The sequence below is a fragment of the Heteronotia binoei genome, chromosome 9 (assembly GCF_032191835.1).
Source record: "Heteronotia binoei isolate CCM8104 ecotype False Entrance Well chromosome 9, APGP_CSIRO_Hbin_v1, whole genome shotgun sequence".
NCBI lineage: Eukaryota > Metazoa > Chordata > Lepidosauria > Squamata > Gekkonidae > Heteronotia > Heteronotia binoei.
The window spans coordinates 106757984-106777638 of NC_083231.1; the positions used below are offsets into that span (position 1 = coordinate 106757984).

The 19655-nt window shown below is 51.6% G+C and overlaps 1 protein-coding gene across 1 annotated transcript in view; it reads right to left on the reverse strand.

The window, feature by feature from the left end:
- The window catches only part of CFAP299 (cilia and flagella associated protein 299), a 437840-nt gene that overhangs the window by 416035 nt on the left and 2150 nt on the right, over positions 1-19655 (reverse strand). The gene's annotated exons all lie outside the window — the stretch shown is intronic.

Sequence of the window (19655 nt, forward strand, 5' to 3'; positions counted from 1 at the left end):
AGATGTTCATCACCTCCACGTGTTTCTGCTGCCCACCTGAAATTCCCAAATGAAGAAGCACAACAACAAGAAGAAGGTTTTATACCCCTCCTTTCACTACTCCAATGAGCCTTGAAGCGGCTCACAATCTCCTTCCCTTCCTCTCCCCATGATAGATGCCCGGTGAAGTAGGTGGGGCTGAGAGAACTGCAAATGACCCGAGATTGCCCAGCTCGGCTTCCAGTGGAGGAAGGCAGAATTGAACCTGGTTCTCCAGATTAGAGTCTGCCACTTTTCACCACCACACCGCGCTGGCTCTCTACACCACAGCAAGAACACAGCGAAGAAGAAGAAGAGGAGGAGGAAGAGGATGAGGAAGAAGAAGGAGACTGAAGATTTACACCCCACCCTTCTCTCTGAATCAGAGTCTCAGAGCGGCTCACAATCTCCTTCACCTTCCTGTCCCACAACAGACACCCTGTGAGGTGGCTGAGGCTGAGAGAGCTCTGACAAAAACTGCCCTTTTGAGGACAGCTCTGCAAGAGCTATGGCTGACCCAAGGCCATTCCAGCAGCTGCAAGTGGAAGAGTGGGGAATCAAACCCGGTTCTCCCACATAAGAGTCCATGCACTTAACCACTACACCACACTGGCAAGCTTTGAGTCCAGTGGTACCTTAAAAACCAACACGAGCTTTTGAGAGCCGAAGCCCCTTTCATCAGATGCAAAGGGAACGATGGCTGAAACCCTGGAAACATTGCTGGCCTTTCCGGTGCCGCTGGACAATTATTGCCTTTCCACTGCAGACCAGCACGGCTGCCCACCTGAATTGACTCCCGGGAAAATATTCTGAGGATTGTGCTGCAAGGCATCTCAATTTCTGCTGCTACACGGTTGTGACTTAATTAAAATCTTTCAGCTCTATGCACACGTATGTGTATATTTTAAGATTGCCTCTGACTCATTTCTTCTCTGGTTGGCAGGCCAGGCTTTAGCGCCGGGGATTCTCAGAGTGTGATCCACCTGGAGCTCACCCTCTCCTGCCAAGGCAGGGTTCCATTCCCGGAGAGGCAGATCGGCCTTGGCCCCTCTGGGCTTCGGAGAGGTTAGCGAAGCCTCTCCCTCTGCCCAAAGGCATCTGCCCTGCCAGGTGTCATTCCAAGGTGGTGGCAAAGCTCTCCTTGCTCAGCTTTGATTTTTTGTTTTCAATTGACTGCTAGTTTCTGTCAGCTTTGCTAGGATTCTTTTTCTCGAATGCTGCGAGCGACACGGCAGGGCCGCCGGCATTTAAACCGGTCCCCTCTAGCTGTCTCTTTAGTATCAGTTTGATGCCGGTTTGATCTGCAGCGATTTTCAGGTGATAACCATTTAGCTCCATGCTCGACGGTCCATCTCTACACACTAGTAAAAAAAGGGTAAAGGTAGTTCCCTGTGCAAGCACCGGTCGTTTCCAGCTCTGGGGTGACGCTGCTTTCACAACGATTTCACGGCAGACTTTTTTATGAGGTGGTTTGCCATTGCCTTCCCCAGTCATCTACACTTTCCCCCCAGCAAGCTGGGGACTCATTTGACCGACCTCGGAAGGATGGAAGGCTGAGTCAACCTCGAGCCGGCTACCTGAACCCAGCTTCTGCCGGGATCGAACTCAGGTCGTGAGCAGAGAGCTTCAACTGCAGTACTGCAGCTTTACCACTCTGCGCCACACTAAACCTCAGTTCAAGGGACAGGTTTTTCTTTTTTCTTGGCTACTCCGCAATCCCTGAAGGCCTTGAATACTCAGAGCACCGGGAAGAAAGCAACAAATGAATGACCGAAGGTGCAATAAATACGACTAACAAATAAATGAATAACCAAGCGTCTAGGCCAAGGGTGGCCAGACTTGCTTAATGTAAGAGCCACATGGGATAAATGTCTGAGAGCTGCAAGACATGAACGTCAGAGGTTGGAGAGCAGGAAGAAAGGAAGCAAGCAGGTGGAGGAGAGAAGGAGAGGTGGAAAGAAAGCAACTTTACATGTATTTTAAGAACATAAGAGAAGCCATGTTGGATCAGGCCAATGGCCCATCCAGTCCAACACTCTGTGTCACACAGTGGCCTATATATATATGCACACACACACACACACACACACACACACACACTGTGGCTAATAGCCACTGATGGACCTCTGCTCCATATTTTTATCTAACCCCCTCTAGAAGCTGTCTATGCTTGTAGCCGCCACCACCTCCAGTGAATTCCACATGCTAGGTGAAGAAGTACTTCCTTTTATCCATTTTAACACGACTGCTCAGCAATTTCATTGAATGCCCACGAGTTCTCGTATTGTGAGAAAGGGAGAAAAGTACTTCTTTCTCTGCTTTCTCCATCCCATGCATAATCTTGTAAACCTCTATCATGTCACCCCACAGTCGAAGGTGCTGGCTGGCTTGCCTTGGCGAACTGATTTAAAGAGACAAATGGCTTCTCCAAGCCTGCCAGTGGGGGCTTTGAGAGCCGCAAAGTAGGTGTGAAAGAGCCACAAATGGTTCCTGAGACGCAGTTTGGCCACCCCTGGTCTAGGCATATCTGATAAATTTTATATATCCATTCTTCTTGCAGATTGTCTTAATGAAACTGCTCTCAAGGTGGCCAAATTTTGTACTTTAGCTTGCTCAATAGGGAAGCAGAGGTTTCAGCCTTTTTAGCCAGCTTGTATCATTGAAATTAATCTGCCCCAAGGCGCAGAGTGGTAAAGCTGCAGTACCGCAGTCCTAAGCTCTGCTCACGACCTGAGTTCCAGCCCGGCAGAAGCTGGGTTCAGGTAGCCGGCTCCAGGTTAACTCAGCCTTCCATCCTTCCGTGGTCGGTAAAATGAGTACCCAGCTCGAGGGGGGAAAGTGTAGATGACTGGGGAAGGCAATGGCAAACCACCCTGTAAAAAAAGTCTGCCATGAAAACATTGTGAAAGCAACGTCACCCCAGAGTCGGAAATGACTGGTGCTTGCACAGGGGACTACCTTTACCTTTTTATCATTGAAATTAGGGTTTAATGAGGTTAATAATTTTGTTTTTAATATTCACATGTGTGCACATTTAGCTTTTGCTCTTACGTTGGTGTTGGTTCAGCTTGGATCATAATAAATTAATTGACTGAAATAAAAGAATGGGCACGCAACTAGTTCAGCTGAACGGAAAACTGTAGCTATGTACATACAAACTGAGGTTTGGTATGTAGAAATGGATAGCTGGACATGGAGCTAAGTATCACCGGAAATACAGAAAATGACGGTTAAAGAAAGAAAGACGAGTGAAAGCCAAGAGCCAGAACAGCTAAGCGCGATCACAATCAGTCTCCCTAAACACTGCGTATACTATTGCAGGGTTTTTAAGGAGTGGAGGAGCTATATTTCTTTTAAAATAGGTTGTTATCGAGCCCTGGGTTCAAAGCCCTACTCTGCCACGAAACCTGCTGAATGATCTTGGATTGGTCTTGAGCTCTTTGCCAAAGCCACCTCCCAAGGTTGTTGTGAAGATAAAATGCAACTACATAAGTCACCCTGAACTGCTGGAGGAAGGGTGAGATAAAGAGCTATGGGGCAGAGATTCTTTCCATTTTGGAGTGGAGAAAAGGCTTCCCAACGGCCATCTAAAGGTTCTTTAGTGGAGCTGAGAGTCGGCTCTGCAGCTCACTTGTCCAAATCCAACCTGTGCCCACCGGAAATTGCCAATAAATTTTTTAAAAAATCTTATTCTACAACAACAGCAAAAAATCAAAACAAAACACTGAACATATATGAACATATGAAGCTGCCTTATACTGAATCAGACCCTCGGTCCATCAAAGTCAGTATTGTCTTCTCAGACTGGCAGCGGCTCTCCAGGGTCCAGCTGAGGTTTTTCACACCTATTTGCCTGGTGTCACGGCTGGGGCCGGGTCAGGCAAGGTCCAGAGGCAGTCCGAGGTCTGTAGCCAGTAAGCAGGAGGGTCCGAGGCGCCAAATCCGAATCACTGTAGAAGTATCGTAGGTCTGAGGTCCAGAAGCCGAGGTCAGGGAGTCCAGAAGTCCAAAGCCAAAGTCAGGGAGTCAGGAACCAAAGTCAAGCCGGAGTGGATGCTAGAATGTCAGGGAGATGACTAGTTGCTTCCACAAAGCTTCCTCCCAAAGCCCACAGCTATATAGCCCTCTGCTGGCTGTTGCCCGTTTGGGCTAATTGCTGGCTCAGGGAGGCAGCCAGGATCCTGTTACCACTCAAGCATCCTTGCTCTTAGAAGGGCCAGAATCCTCTCAGAACTCAGGGCTCAGGGAGCGTCTTGCTTGTGAGCGTGCCGCCCTCCTCCGATCCCTGAGGTCCTGCCGGAGGCGGTCACGCACACGAGCCACCCGAGAGGGCGAGGCAGGGGGGCTGGGATCTTCTCCAGCAGGAGGCAGGGGCACTGGTGCAGGTGGCAGGGGCACAGTTTCCTCATCAGACTCAACTTCCTCTGAAGGGTCCCCAGCACCCATGACACTATCCCCCCCCCCAGGGCCCCCCTCCGTCGAGGGACCTGGAAGGTCGGGGTGGTCGTTGTGGAACTGGTGCACCAAGTCCGGGGCATGAAGATTGTCCTCGGGCTCCCAAGACCGGTCTTCTGGGCCGTATCCCTCCCAGTCCACCAGGTACTGGAGGCCTCCACGATGGTACCGGGAGTCCAGGATCTGGCGCACCTCATATTCTTCCTCGTCATCCACCAACACTGGTGGTGGCGGCGGTGGGGAAGGAGTCCGAGCTGGGTCAGGGGGTGCAGCCGGAACAAGGAGGGAGCGATGAAACACGGGGTGAATGCGGAGGTGGGGTGGCAACTGGAGCCTGAAGGCGACGGGGTTTATTTGTTCAACGACGGGGTAGGGTCCAATGAACCGTGCATCCAGCTTGTGAGACCGACCAGGCCGGCGCAGGTAGCGAGTTGAGAGCCACACCTGATCCCCCGGCTGCACTGGAGGGCCTTCTTGCCTCTTTCGGTCCGCAGCCCGTTTATATGCCTCCTTGGCTTGCTGTAGCTGCTCTCGGAGCAAGTCTTGGCTGGCACGGAGTTCTTGCAGGTAGGCATCGACGGCGGGGACATTCGTGGGTGGTAGGATCGCTGGGAAGAACCGAGGGTGGTACCCGTAGGTTGCAGCAAACGGGGTCATTTGGGTGGATGAATGGACCGCGTTGTTGTATGCAAACTCCGCTAGGGGCAATAGAGTGGTCCAGTCATCCTGCTGGTAACAGGTGTAACAGCGGAGATATTGCTCTAGCGTGGCATTGGTGCGCTCTGTCTGGCCATCTGTCTGTGGGTGGTAGGCCGAGGACAGGTGCACTCGAGTACCCAGGCTGGAATGGAGGGCTTGCCAGAACCGAGAGGAGAACTGAGGGCCCCGATCGGAGATCAGATGGGCTGGGAGTCCATGCAGACGAAAGATGTGTTGCAGGTAAAGCTGGGCCGTCTCCTGAGCTGTGGGGAGTTTCGGGCACGGAACAAAGTGGGCCATCTTGGTAAATAGGTCAACGACCACCCAGATACAAGTCTGACCCTTGGAGCGTGGAAGTTCCGTGATGAAGTCCATCGAGATGGTATCCCAGGGTCCTGAAGATGTGGGCAAGGGCTGCAGCAACCCTGAGGGTTTGGCTGGGATGTCTTTGGCCCGTCGGCAGACGTCACAGGAGCTGACATAGCGGGCAACATCAGCGCGAACTCGTGGCCACCAGAATTCCCTTGTCAGCAAGTGGGTGGTCTTATGCTGTCCAAAGTGCCCGGCGGGTAACGAGTCGTGGGTCAGGCGTAGCACTTCTGCCCGCAAGGGCCCGGGCGGCACATAGAGGCGTTCGCGGTGTAGCAAGAGGCCGCCTCGAGTCGTGAACTCCCCTGTTGGGTCATCTTGGAGAGCCTGGAGGTGTTGCTGGACCCAGGGATCATTGGCCTGGCTAGCCCGAATGTCCTCCACGAGTGCTGGTGAAGTGGAGGTGGCTGCAAATACTGAGGGCGGCAGGATTGGAGCAACGGGCGTGGTCTCAGTTGAGGCAGGGGCGTATTCCGGTTTCCGGGAGAGCGCGTCTGCTTTCCGGTTCTGGGTATGGGGGATGTAGGAGATCCGGAAGTCGAAGCGAGAGAAGAATAGGGACCACCGGATCTGGCGCTGGTTGAGACGGCGGGTGGTCTGGAGGTGTTCCAAGTTCCGGTGATCGGTGAGCACTTGAACAGGGTGGCGAGCCCCTTCGAGGTAATGTCGCCAAACCTCAAACGCCGCCTTGATCGCGAGCAACTCCCTCTCCCAGATGGTATAGTTCCTCTCTGCAGCAGTGAGCTGCCGCGAGTAATAGGCACAGGGCTGTAGTGGCTGGGACGGCTCCTCGCGCTGGGACAGCACTGCTCCCAGGGCCACGTTGGAGGCATCAGCTTCCACCGTAAAGGGAAGCTGGGGGTCGGGGTATCTCAGGAGTGGCCCGGTGGCAAAGCGAGTCTTCAGGGTGGAGAAGGCGTTATCGGCCTCTGGGGACCAGTGGAAGGGTTCTTTGGGGCGGAGTAGTTGAGTCAGGGGTGTGGTCAGGGATGCGTAGGCCGGGATGAATTGCCGATAGTAGTTGGCAAAACCGAGGAACCGCTGCAGGTCTTTGCGATTCTGAGGAGCCTGCCAGGTCAGGACCGCTTCTACTTTTTTCGGGTCCATGAGGATCCCCTGCGGTGACACGATGTGCCCAAGGAACTCGACGGAGCGCAGGTCGAAGTCGCACTTCTCCAGCTTGGCGTAGAGACCATGGGCTCGTAGGCGCTGCAGGACCTGGCGGACGTGCTCGGCGTGCTGGGCAGGATTGCGGGAGTAAATTAGAATGTCATCCAGGTATATGATCGCGAAGCGGTCGAGCAGGTCCCGGAATATGTCATTCATGAACCTCTGGAAGACAGCGGGGGCATTGGTCAGTCCGAAGGGCATTACCAGGTGCTCGTACTGCCCGTATCGGGTCCCAAACGCGGTCTTCCATTCGTCTCCGGGCCGTATGCGCACCAAATTGTACGCTCCACGGAGGTCCAGCTTGGTGTAGATTTGGGCCCCCTTTAGGCGATCCAAGAGTTCAGGGATCAGTGGTAGAGGGTACCGGTCGCGGATGGTGATCTTGTTCAGGGCCCGGTAGTCATTGCACAGCCGGAGCTCCCCACTTTTCTTCTTCACGAAGAGCACTGGAGCAGATAGGGGAGAGGTTGAGGGTCGGATGAATCCGCGTTTCAGGTTCTTGTCCAGGAAGTCTCGCAGAGCTGCCAACTCCGGCTCCGACATTGGGTACAGACGCCCCACCGGGAGTGGTGCCCCAGGTACCAAATCAATGGCACAGTCGTAGGGCCGGTGAGGGGGAAGCTGATCAGCTCCTGTCTCTTCGAAGACATCAGCAAAGTCCACATACTTCTGAGGGAGCTGAGGACCACCACTCGGGATGCCAGCTGCTAGAGTGGTGGGAGGAGTCAGATGGGGGCATGGGTCTCGGAAGCGTAGTTCCTGCTGGGCCCAGTCCACGATGGGGTTGTGCAGCTTCAGCCAGGAAAGGCCTAGAATCAGCGGGAAGCGAGGCATGCGGGCGACATCAAACCGCAGCTGTTCTTGGTGCTGCTGGACGTGGAAGGTGATGGGACAGGTCTCCTGGGTGACAGGGCCAGAACGGAGGAGGCGCCCGTCAATAGCCTCCACCAGCGACGGAATCCCTTTTGTCTGCACAGGGATCTGGTGCTGCTTCACAAAGGCGGCATCTATAAAACAGTGGGCCGCTCCCGAGTCCAGCATGGCATACACGAACAGCCAGCGTTCGTCAGGCAGACGGAGTTTGACTGGTAGCAGGAATGGCCCTGGGGTATTAGCCCGCTGTTCGGAGGACCCAGCTAGTCGCCCCAGGCTGGGGGGTCCACTTACGCCTGGGGCTGCCCTTTTGGCGGCGGTGGCAGCGAAGGTCCAGGTATCCGATGCTTAGCAGGGCAGCCAGAGGCATAGTGGCCTGCCGTGCCGCAGTAGAGGCACAGATTCTGCGTGCGGCGTCTGGTCTTTTCCTCTGGGGTCAGGCGGGGTCGAGCAGCTCCAAGCTGCATAGGCTCATCCTTGGTGCTGGTACTAGCTGGGGACGGGCGAGGAGCCAGGTAGCACGGCGCAGGGAGCTGGCGCCCTCTGGTCTTGGCTTGGCGGCGACTTTCCAGGCGGCCATCGATGCAGAGGCAGAGGGTGATAAGTTCTTGGAGCGTGGGTGGCTGCTCCACCCTGGCCAGTTCATCCAGGACCTCCTCTGCCAACCCCTCAGTAAACTGGTCCATCTGGGCAGCCTCATTCCACGCCAAGTCCTGGGTCAGGAGCTTGAATTCAGTGGCATATTGAGCCACCGAGGAGTTGCCTTGTTTCAGTGCCCTGATCTTCCGGTTGGCTGTGGCTGCTTGGACTGGGTTTGAGAAAGCAGCAGACAGGTGGGCCTCAAACCCCTGGTAATCAGTCAGTAGGGGAGAGGACGCGACCAGTAAGGGTGTGGCCCATTTGGCCGCCTGCCCCTTTAACAGACTGATGACGAAACACACCTTGGTTTTGTCATTGAGGAAGTCCCGTGCTCTCAGTTCAAAGTACAGCCGACACTGTGCTAGGAAGGCAGGAAATTCTTCCACGGCACCCCCAAATCTGTCAGGTGGGGGAACTGGGCACTTGGCTGGAGCACTGGCCACAGGTTGTTGCTGCAAGTGCACTACTGCCTGTGTTAGCTGCTGTACCTGGGCTTGGAGCGCAGCCAGTAGTTCTGTGGTTTCACTTGCTTCAGCATCCATCCTGTGGAGTGGGTGTTTGTCGGTGGAAGCAATCTGTCACGGCTGGGGCCGGGTCAGGCAAGGTCCAGAGGCAGTCCGAGGTCTGTAGCCAGTAAGCAGGAGGGTCCGAGGCGCCAAATCCGAATCACTGTAGAAGTATCGTAGGTCTGAGGTCCAGAAGCCGAGGTCAGGGAGTCCAGAAGTCCAAAGCCAAAGTCAGGGAGTCAGGAACCAAAGTCAAGCCGGAGTGGATGCTAGAATGTCAGGGAGATGACTAGTTGCTTCCACAAAGCTTCCTCCCAAAGCCCACAGCTATATAGCCCTCTGCTGGCTGTTGCCCGTTTGGGCTAATTGCTGGCTCAGGGAGGCAGCCAGGATCCTGTTACCACTCAAGCATCCTTGCTCTTAGAAGGGCCAGAATCCTCTCAGAACTCAGGGCTCAGGGAGCGTCTTGCTTGTGAGCGTGCCGCCCTCCTCCGATCCCTGAGGTCCTGCCGGAGGCGGTCACGCACACGAGCCACCCGAGAGGGCGAGGCAGGGGGGCTGGGATCTTCTCCAGCAGGAGGCAGGGGCACTGGTGCAGGTGGCAGGGGCACAGTTTCCTCATCAGACTCAACTTCCTCTGAAGGGTCCCCAGCACCCATGACATGACACCTGGCCCCTTTTTTAGTGGAGATGCCAGGGATTGAACCTGGGACCTTCTGCTTCCCAAGCAGATGCTCTACCACTGAGCCACCGTCCCTCCCCTAAATCACTGTACTTGAGGAAGATTTTAGCACTTCTGGTTATTCCTAACTCTGAAATCTGCTGGATAGCTAAAGTGTAAGGCAGACCAGCCCATCTACCCCCGAAGGTATCACTTGCCCTGCCACTCATGGTGACTGGCAGTTCTGTGCCCCGTTCGTGCAAGGAAATACAGCAAACAGGATTGGGGCCCACCTGCCCGCAAACCATTTGGATCTTAAGCAGGAAGGGCTTGATTTTTTGACCGCGTTAGTCTATAAAGCCACAAAGTACCCTGTGATATGCGAATAACACTAAAGAAAGGAACTGAGAGAAGGCAGACCTACGCGGCTGGCAGATCACCAGTTGAGGAAAGGCCCACCCCTTGCAGCGTCTGCTTTCCATGGGCTCAAAAGTGAAATAATACTTCCACCTAGTGGCAGCTGTGCAGAACAACAAGCAAATTTAACTCACTGCCCTGCTCCTTAGAGCACAGTACAACAGGCGGGGGGGGGGGGGGCTGTTGGATTATTTACACGCTGCTTTTCTCCTCAGTGGAGACTCAAAGTAACTTAAAACATCCCCCTCCCCTCCACAACAACTCTGAGAGGTAGATGCAAGGGCCAGGCACTTTTCCCAGTCCTCACCCATACGGCTCACGTCTTCCCATAATAGTGACTAAATTGTTTTTAGAACAAACTTTGAGTCCAGTGGCCCCTTTAAGACCAACGAGTTCAACTGTGGGAATAAGCTTTTGTGTGCATGTACACCTCTTCAGATAACTGAATAGATGAGAATTAAGCTTTGGTTTAAAGGTGCCAGTATCTGGAGATACTGGAGAGTCTGACCTAAGCGTAGCAGTTAACAAATTGAGCAAACCTTTGATCTGGGTAGCACAATTTGTTAATTTTACTATTCTTTCAGTGGGTTTTATATTTGTACCATTTTGCATTCTAAACCACTGCCTACCAGCTATATGTAGCTCTGCTCACTGTACCTGATTTCTCGTTTGATGAAGTGTGCTTGGAGCACACGAAAGCTTACGTTCTGAATAAAACGCTGTTGGTCTTAAAGGTGACACTTGACTCCTGCTTTGTTCTACAAGCCTAAGAAAGATGGAGACGGAGGTGTCCCTTTTATGCATCAAATAACCTTGCGACTCCCACTGCCCCCCCCCAACCCCAAAAGGGAGACACATTGCTGGCTTCCTATCTCACCTACAACCCCTAGCTCCCCTTTCAAAGTTCTCGCCAAAAGCTTGCAGATTTGACTTTGACCGCAGGAACAAATTGGGACTGGAAGGCGTCCTGCTGAGAACAAACCTCAAAGCTGCAGAGCACAATTGAGCACAAAATTTTCATTTGGGGTCTCTTTTTTTCCAACACATTAAAACTATCCTTAATGAGAAGAGGAAGAGCCTGACTCAAACTGCAGGGCAAACTAGCCCACCTCCCCAGTCAGCTGATCCAGAACCCAGCACCTGCAAACTTTGCTCACTCCCAGTGACCAGCACCATCTAGGCCAAGGGGAGGGGACCCTGCAACATGCCAAGCGGCAGCACGCCAGCCCCATTTTGCTCGCCATGCTGGGCCAGTCCCCACCCCATGCAACTGAGATGATCCCTGGAGATGCAGGCAGCATAGGGTTGCCATGAGATGGGAAGGATTCAGTTGCCAGCTCCAGGTTGGGGAATTCCTAGAGATTTGGGGATGGAGCCAGGGAAGATCAGGGACCTCAGTGGGGTACTGTGTCACAGAGTCCACCCTCCGAAGCATCCATTCCCCCCCCCCAGGGCAACTTGATTTCTGTAGTCTGGAGATGAGCTGTAGTTCTGGGAGATCCCCAGGTCCCACCTGGAGGCTGGCATCCCTAGCAGCACCACGGGGGCCAGTGAAACAGCAAAAGGCAGCAAACATGGTTTATACCAGGGGTGATCAAACTGTGGCTCGGGAGTCTTTCGTGGCTCTTTCACACATAGTGTGTGGCTCTCGAAGCCCCCATCACCTGGGAGAAGACATTTCTCTTTAAATAACTTCTCCAAGCATTTAAAGTTGCTTTCTTTCCAGCTCTCCCTCCCTCATCTATTTTCCTTCCTTCCAGCTCTCAGACATCTGACATTCATGTCTTGTGGCTCTCAAACGTCTGGTGTTTATTTCATGTGGCTCTTACATGATGACCGGGGAAGGCAATGGCAAACCACCCTGTAAAAAGGTCTGCCGTGAAAACGTTGTGAAAGCAACGTCACCCCAGAGTCGGAAACGACTGGTGCTTGCACAGGGGACCTTTCCTTCCTACATTAACCAAGTTTGGACACTCCTGGTTTATACCTCTCACCTGCATTCCTCGGGAGGCAGTGGGCTCTCCTTCCTTTGAGGTTTTTAAACAGAGGCTAGACGGCCATCTGACAGCAATGAAGATCCTGGGAATTTAGGGGAGGGATTTGTGAGTTTAGAGCAGTTCCTCAGTGGAACAGGCTTCCTCGGGAGGTGGTGGGCTCTCCTTCCTCGGAGGTTTTTAAACAGAGGCTAGATGGCCATCTGACTGCAATGAGGATCCTGTGAATTTAGGGGGAGGGATTTGTGATTTTCCTGCATTGTGCAGGGGGTTGGACAAGATGACCCTGGAGGTCCCTGCCAACTCTATGATTCCAGGCTTGCACAGGAGCAGTCTCAGCCAATGGTCAACCAGGACATCTGCCCTGCACTGCTCACAGCCTGCCCACCCCCAACTGAGGAGGAGGCAGAGGAGCTGTTGGGGGAGCCCACAGCTCCAGCCCCCACCAACTGAAGAGGAAGAGGAGGAAGCAGCTGCTCCTGCTGCTCCTCGTGCCTGCCAAGTCCAGGCATCCTCTTGCTTGTGCTCCCCAGCAACTGACGCAAAGAGCCGTGCTGCTTCTGCTACTGGAGGGAGGAGACATCCATCATAACTAGGAGCCATTGACAGCCCTGCCCTCCATGAATCCGCCCACTCCCCTTTTCAAGCCTTCTAAGGGGGAGGAGGCCACCACCGCACCCTGCGGCAGGGACTCCCACAAATGATGTGAGAAGAAGCACTTCCTTTCGTCTGCCCTGAATCAGCTACCCTTCAGCTTCAGCGGACGACCCTGGCTTCTAGCATCATGGGAGAGGACTCCCCGTCTACCATTTCCACGCCAGGCATCATTTTAGAGTAGGGTTGCCAATCCCCAGGTGGGATAAAATACAATCTGAGAGAGGTCACTATAATGGATAACACAACAAAAAATGCAAGCTAGTGACCAATTGACTAAGAAGTATATAGAAATCAGTCCAAATGTCCAAAACATGTATATTCAAGTCCCAAAGTAGCGTGGTGACAAGCCTATCGATTAAATACTTGTTTTTTTCCAGTCTTCATCAGACCTGGGACCAATATTGATTCAATTATATAGATTCTTTACACAATTTTCAAAAAAGAGGGATGCAGAGCATCCCCAGCAGCAATTTCACATCATTAGGGTTTGTAGAATCTTTCGGGATCAAGTGCCGTGTTCTACTGGAGAAAGTTTTCCTTCCAGACGTTTCGTTCTCAGCTACGGAGAACATCCTCAGTGGCGTTGCAGCCGGAGCAGGCGCTCAGACCTTCTTGGCTGCTGTGCATTGAGTGGGGCCAGGGCTGCTGGAGAGCTGCTATTTCTAGGCTGGAGGGGGTGTGATGAAAGGGCAATTGGTTTGTGGATGTGCCCATTGTTTGGTGGGGCTTCCTGGAAGGGTAGTGATAAGGAAACTGGCTGTTGAATGTGACCATTGTTCCGTGTTAATTGCTGGGAGGGTTGGAAGGGGTTTGAAGATAAGGAAGATGGTTGTTGACTGTGCTGATTGTTCTGTGGAATTTGCTGGTTGTTCTGAGACTTTCTGCAATTTATAGTCTGTAGGGTGTTTTGCAGAGCTGGGTACCAAGATTGGTGGATGAAAATGCCTTCTTCCTTTCTGTTAAAATTGTGCTGGTGTTTGTAAATCTCAATAGCTTCTCTGTTCAGGCGGGTATGATAATGTGAGACTGTAGAAAGGACTTCAGTTCTTGCAAAGTAGATGACGTGGTCTCCTTCTTGAAGTGCATGTTCAGCTACAGCTGATTTTTCTGGCTGAAACAAGCGACAGTGTCTCTTGTGTTCGGTGAGACGATGTTGATACTGCGTTGGGTAGTGCCAATGTAGACTGCACCACAGGAGCAGGGTATTTTGTAGACTCCAGGGGTTGAAAGTGGATCTCTCATATCTTTGGCCAAGTGCAGCATGTGGCGGATCTGTTGTGTGGGCTTGAAAACTGTGTCAACATTATGGCGTTTGAGAATTTTGCCAATGCGGTCGGTGACAGATTTTATGTAGGGCAGCCACCAAGCTTGGTACCCAGCTCTGCAAAACACCCTACAGACTATAAATTCCACAGAACAATCAGCACAGTCAACAACCATCTTCCTTATCTTCAAAACCCTTCCAACCCTCCCAGCAATTAACACGGAACAATGGTCACATTCAACAGCCAGTTTCCTTATCACTACCCTTCCAGGAAGCCCCACCAAACAATGGGCACATCCACAAACCAATTGCCCTTTCATCACACCCCCTCCAGCCTAGAAATAGCAGCTCTCCAGCAGCCCTGGCCCCACTCAATGCACAGCAGCCAAGAAGGTCTGAGCGCCTGCTCCGGCTGCAACGCCACTGAGGATGTTCTCCGCAGCTGAGAACGAAACGTCTGGAAGGAAAACTTTCTCCAGTAGAACACGGCACTTGATCCTGAAAGATTCTACAAACCCTAATGATGTTACCAGCCGTGAAAACCTGAAATCTTTGATAATTTCACATCAGCTACAGCTCAGTATGTGGCTTCTTGCGCAAGAAAATTGAAAATTGTGTAAAGAATCTACATAATTGAATCAATATTGGTCCCAGGTCTGATGAAGACTGGAAAGAAACAAGTACTTAATCGATTGGCTTGCCACCACACTACTTTGGGACGTGAATATACATGTTTTGGACATTTGGACTGGTTTCTATATACTTCTTAGTAAATTGGTCACTAGCTTACATTTTTTGTTGTGTAATCCCCAGGTGGGGGCAGGGGATCCCCTGGTTTGGAGGCCCTCCCCCCATTTCAGGGTCATCAGAAAACAGGGGGAGGGGGAGAGAAATGTCTGCTGGGCAGCCCACTATTCCCTATGGAGACTGATTCCCATAGGATACGATGGAGAATTGATCCGTGGGTATTTGGGGCTCGGGGGGGGGGTGCTGTTTTTTGAGGAACGGGCACCAAATTTTCAGCATAGCATCCAGTGCCTTCCCTCAAAAGACCCTCCAAGTTTCAAAAAGATTGAACCAGGGGGTCCAATTCTATGAGCCCCAAAAGAAGGTGCCCCTATCCTTCATTATTTCCAATGGAAGGAAGGCATTTCAAAAGGAATATGGCCCCTTTAAATGTGAGGGTCAGAACTCCTTTTGGAGTTCAATCGTGCCTGTCACAACCTTGCTCCTGGTTCTACCCTCAATGTCTCCTGGCTCCACCCCCAAAGTCCTCAGATATTTCTTGAATTGGACTTGACAACCATATTTTACAGGAAATACTTCTTCACCCAAAGGGTGATTAACATGTGAAATTCACTGCCACAGGAGGTGGTGTTGGCTACAAGCATAGACAGCTTCAAGAGGGGAATGGATAAGCATATGGAGCAGAGGTCCAGCAGTGGCTATTAGCTGCAGCATATTGTTGGAACTCTCTGTCTGGGGCAGTGATGCTCTGTATTCTTGTGCTTGGGGGGGGGGCACAGTGGAAGGGCTTCTAGCTCCACTGGTGAACCTCTTGATGGCACTTGGGGTTTTTTGGCCACTGTGTGACACAGAGTGTTGGACTGAATGGGCCACTGGCCTGATCCAACATGGCTTCTCTGATGTTCTTATGACCTCCACCATGTTTCCTCTGACTCACCTTTTCTCTAAGCTAAACGGCCCTAAACATTTAAACTGATCCTGAGAGGGCAGGCTGCTCTGGGCTCCTGCGTTGCAGCAGTAGTTGCAGCAGATTCTTAACTCACTGCTCCGCTGAAGCAGCTAATTATATTCAATGCCTCTAATTCTAACCCTAGCCCCTGTAGATCCTCACACCTGATTTGAGCTGTCAGTTGCCCTGTCAGTCTTATGACTCATCTCCTTCCCATTCTTGTTTCCAGCCGGCCCGGACTTCCCTCCACATTTTCGACCCTCTCCTTAAATATCTCTCCGAAACACTTGCCCTACGTGCCTGCCCTTGGGTTTTCATTGCCAAAGCACAAGGAGCCCTGCCATAGCGTATGAGAGAGAAGCTGGAGGAGAGAGGCCAGAGAAAGCCAAAGAGATTAATGGACACTGAATATCTGCTTGTTTTAACTGTCTTAATTGTTTTACTGTTGGATTTTTAATTGTCCTATTATGTTGTAATCTGCCCTGAGCCCATTATGGGCAAGGAAAGGAAAGGTCCCCTGTGCAAGCACCAGTCGTTTCCGACTCTGGGGTGACGTTGCTTTCGCAGACTTTTTACAGGGTGGTTCGCCATTGCCTTCCCCAGTCATCTACACTTTCCCCCCAGCAAGCTGGGTACTCATTTTACCAACCTCGGAAGGATGGAAGGCTGAGTCTACCTCCAGCCGGCTACCTGAAAACCCAGCTCCCGCTGGGGATCAAACTCACGTCGTGAGCAGAGCTTAGGACTGCAGTACTGCAGCTTTAACACTCTGCGCCACGGGGCTCTTCTATTATGGGAAAGGGAGGACTATAAATCCGCAAAATAAAAAAATAAAAAAGAGGAGAGAGGCGATCATATTCATATACGTTAAACTACATTAGGTCCTTCTCAAAAAACATCTTTTGCCACTGAAGTTTCTTGCCTCCTGCTGGTGCTTGCCGCAGGAATCGATTTCCCTAAGCCAGTGGTACTCACTCTGTGTCTCACGGAGAGCCACATTTACAATCACCATTAGCCAAAACAGCCACATTTACTCCCATCCCTGGAATGAAGCCTGCACCTCAGGGAAACTCACGGCTTGCTCAGTTCTCCAGTGGTGGCTGGTTCAAGGTGGGAACCATCTGCCAGCCACGAGCCCCACCGTGCAAGGACCTCAGACAGTCTTCTGAAATGTTGGGCAGGTGCCACGCTAGGCGAGTCAAAGAGTCACATGGGGCTCCTGAGCCAATGAGCATTACTGCCCTAAGCGATGCAGGGCAGACAGCTGTTCTTGGCTAATAAGGTATGTGCTAGAGAAGAGAGTAGGTATATGAAAGTTGTGGCATGAAGGCAGAAAAGCACCTGAACACTGGAAGGTTGTTCTAGACAGATAGGGGAAGGACCTTAGTTGTTCCCAACAGGTGAGTGCTGCAGAAACTCCAGGCGCCTATCAGTGCAATCCTGGGCATATTCATCTGTGAGTAAACCCCACGGTGGCAGGGCCGGATTAACAATTAGGCCAAGTAGACATTGGCCTATGGGCCCCCACACCTTTAAAGGCCCTGGGCCAGCTCCCCCCCGCCCCGGTTTTCCCCCTGCTTGCAGCCCTCAGAGCCTGCACAATGCAGCCAGGGGGTCCAATTCTATGAGCCAGAAAAAAGGTGCCCCTATTCTTCATTATTTCCTATAGAAGGAAGACAAAAGGTGTGCTGTCCCTTTAAATGTGATGGCCAGAACTTTCTTGGAGTTCAATTATGCTTGTCACACCCTTGTTCCTGGTTCCGCCCCAATGTCTCGGCTCCACCCCCAAAGTCTCCTGGTTCCTCCCCCAAAGTCCCCAGATATTTCTTGAATTGGATTTAGCAACCCTAGCGAGCCAGTCTTTGCCCGATCTGTCTGGTGAGGCTGCTGCTAGCGTTGTCGCCAAGTTTGCCTCTCTCTGCCTCTCTCCTGCAGCTTTATCAAAGGGGCTTTTGAGAAGGTGCCTGCAGGTTCCAGGGGGGCCACAGGCAGTGGAGCGGGTGCTCCAATTCCGTGATAATTTACAAGGGGGCCTCCAAGATTTTGACTGCCTAGGGGCCTCCACAGGGTTGAATCTGGCACTGCACGATGGGACATACTTCTGAGCAGGGCATTTTTTGTAGAAAAAGCCCAGCAGGAACTCATTTGCATATTAAACCACACACCCCTGTCATCACCATTGTTTTGCACAGGGCTTTTTGGGTAGAAGAAGGCCACACCCCCTGACGCCAAGCTAGCCAGAACTGCGTTCCTGCTCAAAAAAAAGTCCTGCTTCTAAGTAGACATAGGATCGCAGAGTATAACATTATTGCATGCACAACCTGCGATGCACAGGTATGCAGTATTTGTGCTCACCTGGGTATGAAAGAAAACAGGATTCGCTACAGTTTCCCCAAACTGTGCACAGAGGGAATTTCAACCAGAGCAGCTTCTCGCTGCCGTAGCATTAAGCCCTGACAAGCCACACCAGCAAAAAATTCTCCCTTCCATGCAGCTAATGGTACAAGAGTCCTCTATTGATTAGCTGTGCAAGAGGAAGCTATTGTGTCAACCATACTAGGTCACAAGGCAGGACATAAATATCTAAAACAAAGATATAATTCACTGCGAGCGCCTGATGCAGGCTGAAGAGACCTGAATTAATATACAAAAAATATAAATAAATATTAAAATTGCCGCAGTATACACTAAAAGCTGTTTTGCTGCAACAGTGTCCCTTGCTAGAGTTCTAGAAAATTGAAGATCCAGTACAGAGCACTGAAGCAAAACTACGGCTCCCAGACGACATGGGGATTAAGATAAGACCCTTAAAGCCAGTTTTGACTGCAGTTGTGCAAATGAGCTCTTGGAAACAGGAAGGAGCCTTCTTTAGAGCCAGTTTGGTGTAGTGGTGAAGTGTGCGGACTCTTATTTGGGAGAACCGAGTTTGATTCCCCACTTCTCCACTTGCAGCTTGCTGGATGGCCTTGGGTCAGCCATAGCTCTGACAGAGGTTGTCCTTGAAAGGGCAGCTGCTGGGAGAGCCCTCTCCAGCCCCGCCCACCTCACAGGGTGTCTGTTGTGGGGGAGGAAGGTAAAGGAGATTGAGAGCCGCTCTGAGACTCTTTGGAGTGGAGGGCGGGATATAAATCCAATATCTTCTTCTTCTTCTTTAGGAACGGACTTCGATGCTGCTGCTGCCCACCTACAGGCTAGAGGTGACACATACACACCCTTGAAGTTGCCTTATGCTGAATCAGAGCACTGACCTGTCAAGGTCAGTATTGCCTGCTCAGGCTGGCAGCAGCTCTCCAGAGTCTCAGGCTCTTCACATCTTCTACAGCCTAGCTGTTTCAACAGGAAATGCTGGGGATTGAACCTGGGACCTTCTGCATGCCAAGCATAGCCAGTTTATACCCTGGACTATTTTGTTGGTCTTTAAGGGGCTCCCAAACCCAGACCTGGATAGGCCAGGCTCTCCCAATTTCATCAGATCTCGGAAACTAAGCAGGGTCAGCCCTGGTGAGCGTTTGGATGGGAGCCCACCATGGAAGTCCAGGGTGGCTACACAGAGGCAGGCCATGGCAAACGGCCTCTGAATGTCTCTTTGCCTTGAAAACCTTGTGGGGTTGGTATGTTAGCTATGACTTGATGCCCTCCCCCAAAGGTGCTTCTGGACTTGAACTTTGTTCTCTTCTCCTTCCTCTTGGCAGTTTTGGCTACTCAATTCTGATCGGTGTTTGAAATTCAGGGCCTGCCCCCAGCAGAGTCTCCTGCTGTAATATCTCTGTGCTGGATAAGGCTATTTATACACAGTAAAAGTCTCCTGGGAGGACTTTTCCTTCCATGCCGCTCAGTTACAGGAGCCTCTCTTCAAGTCCTTGAAGGGCTGTCATATAGAGGATGGGGTGGGATTGTTTTCTGTGGCCCCAGAAGGTCAGTCCAGAACCAATGGGCTGAAATTAAATCAGAAGAGTTCCCAGCTCTGACATACATTGTTTTGTATTATAGCACCTTATCTGTTGTGGTTTTAATTAATTAATCTATTTATTTAATGTATTTTATTGTATTTTATCGTATAATGTATTTACTGTAATTCATGGCGCTTTCCATGTCTGTGAGCTGCCCTGAGCCTGCCTCGGCAGGGAGGGCGGGATATAAATAAAAATTATTATTATTATTATTATTATTAGCTCAACATTAGGAAGAATTTCCTGACAGAGCGATTCCTCAGTGGAACAGGCTTCCTCCTCGGGAG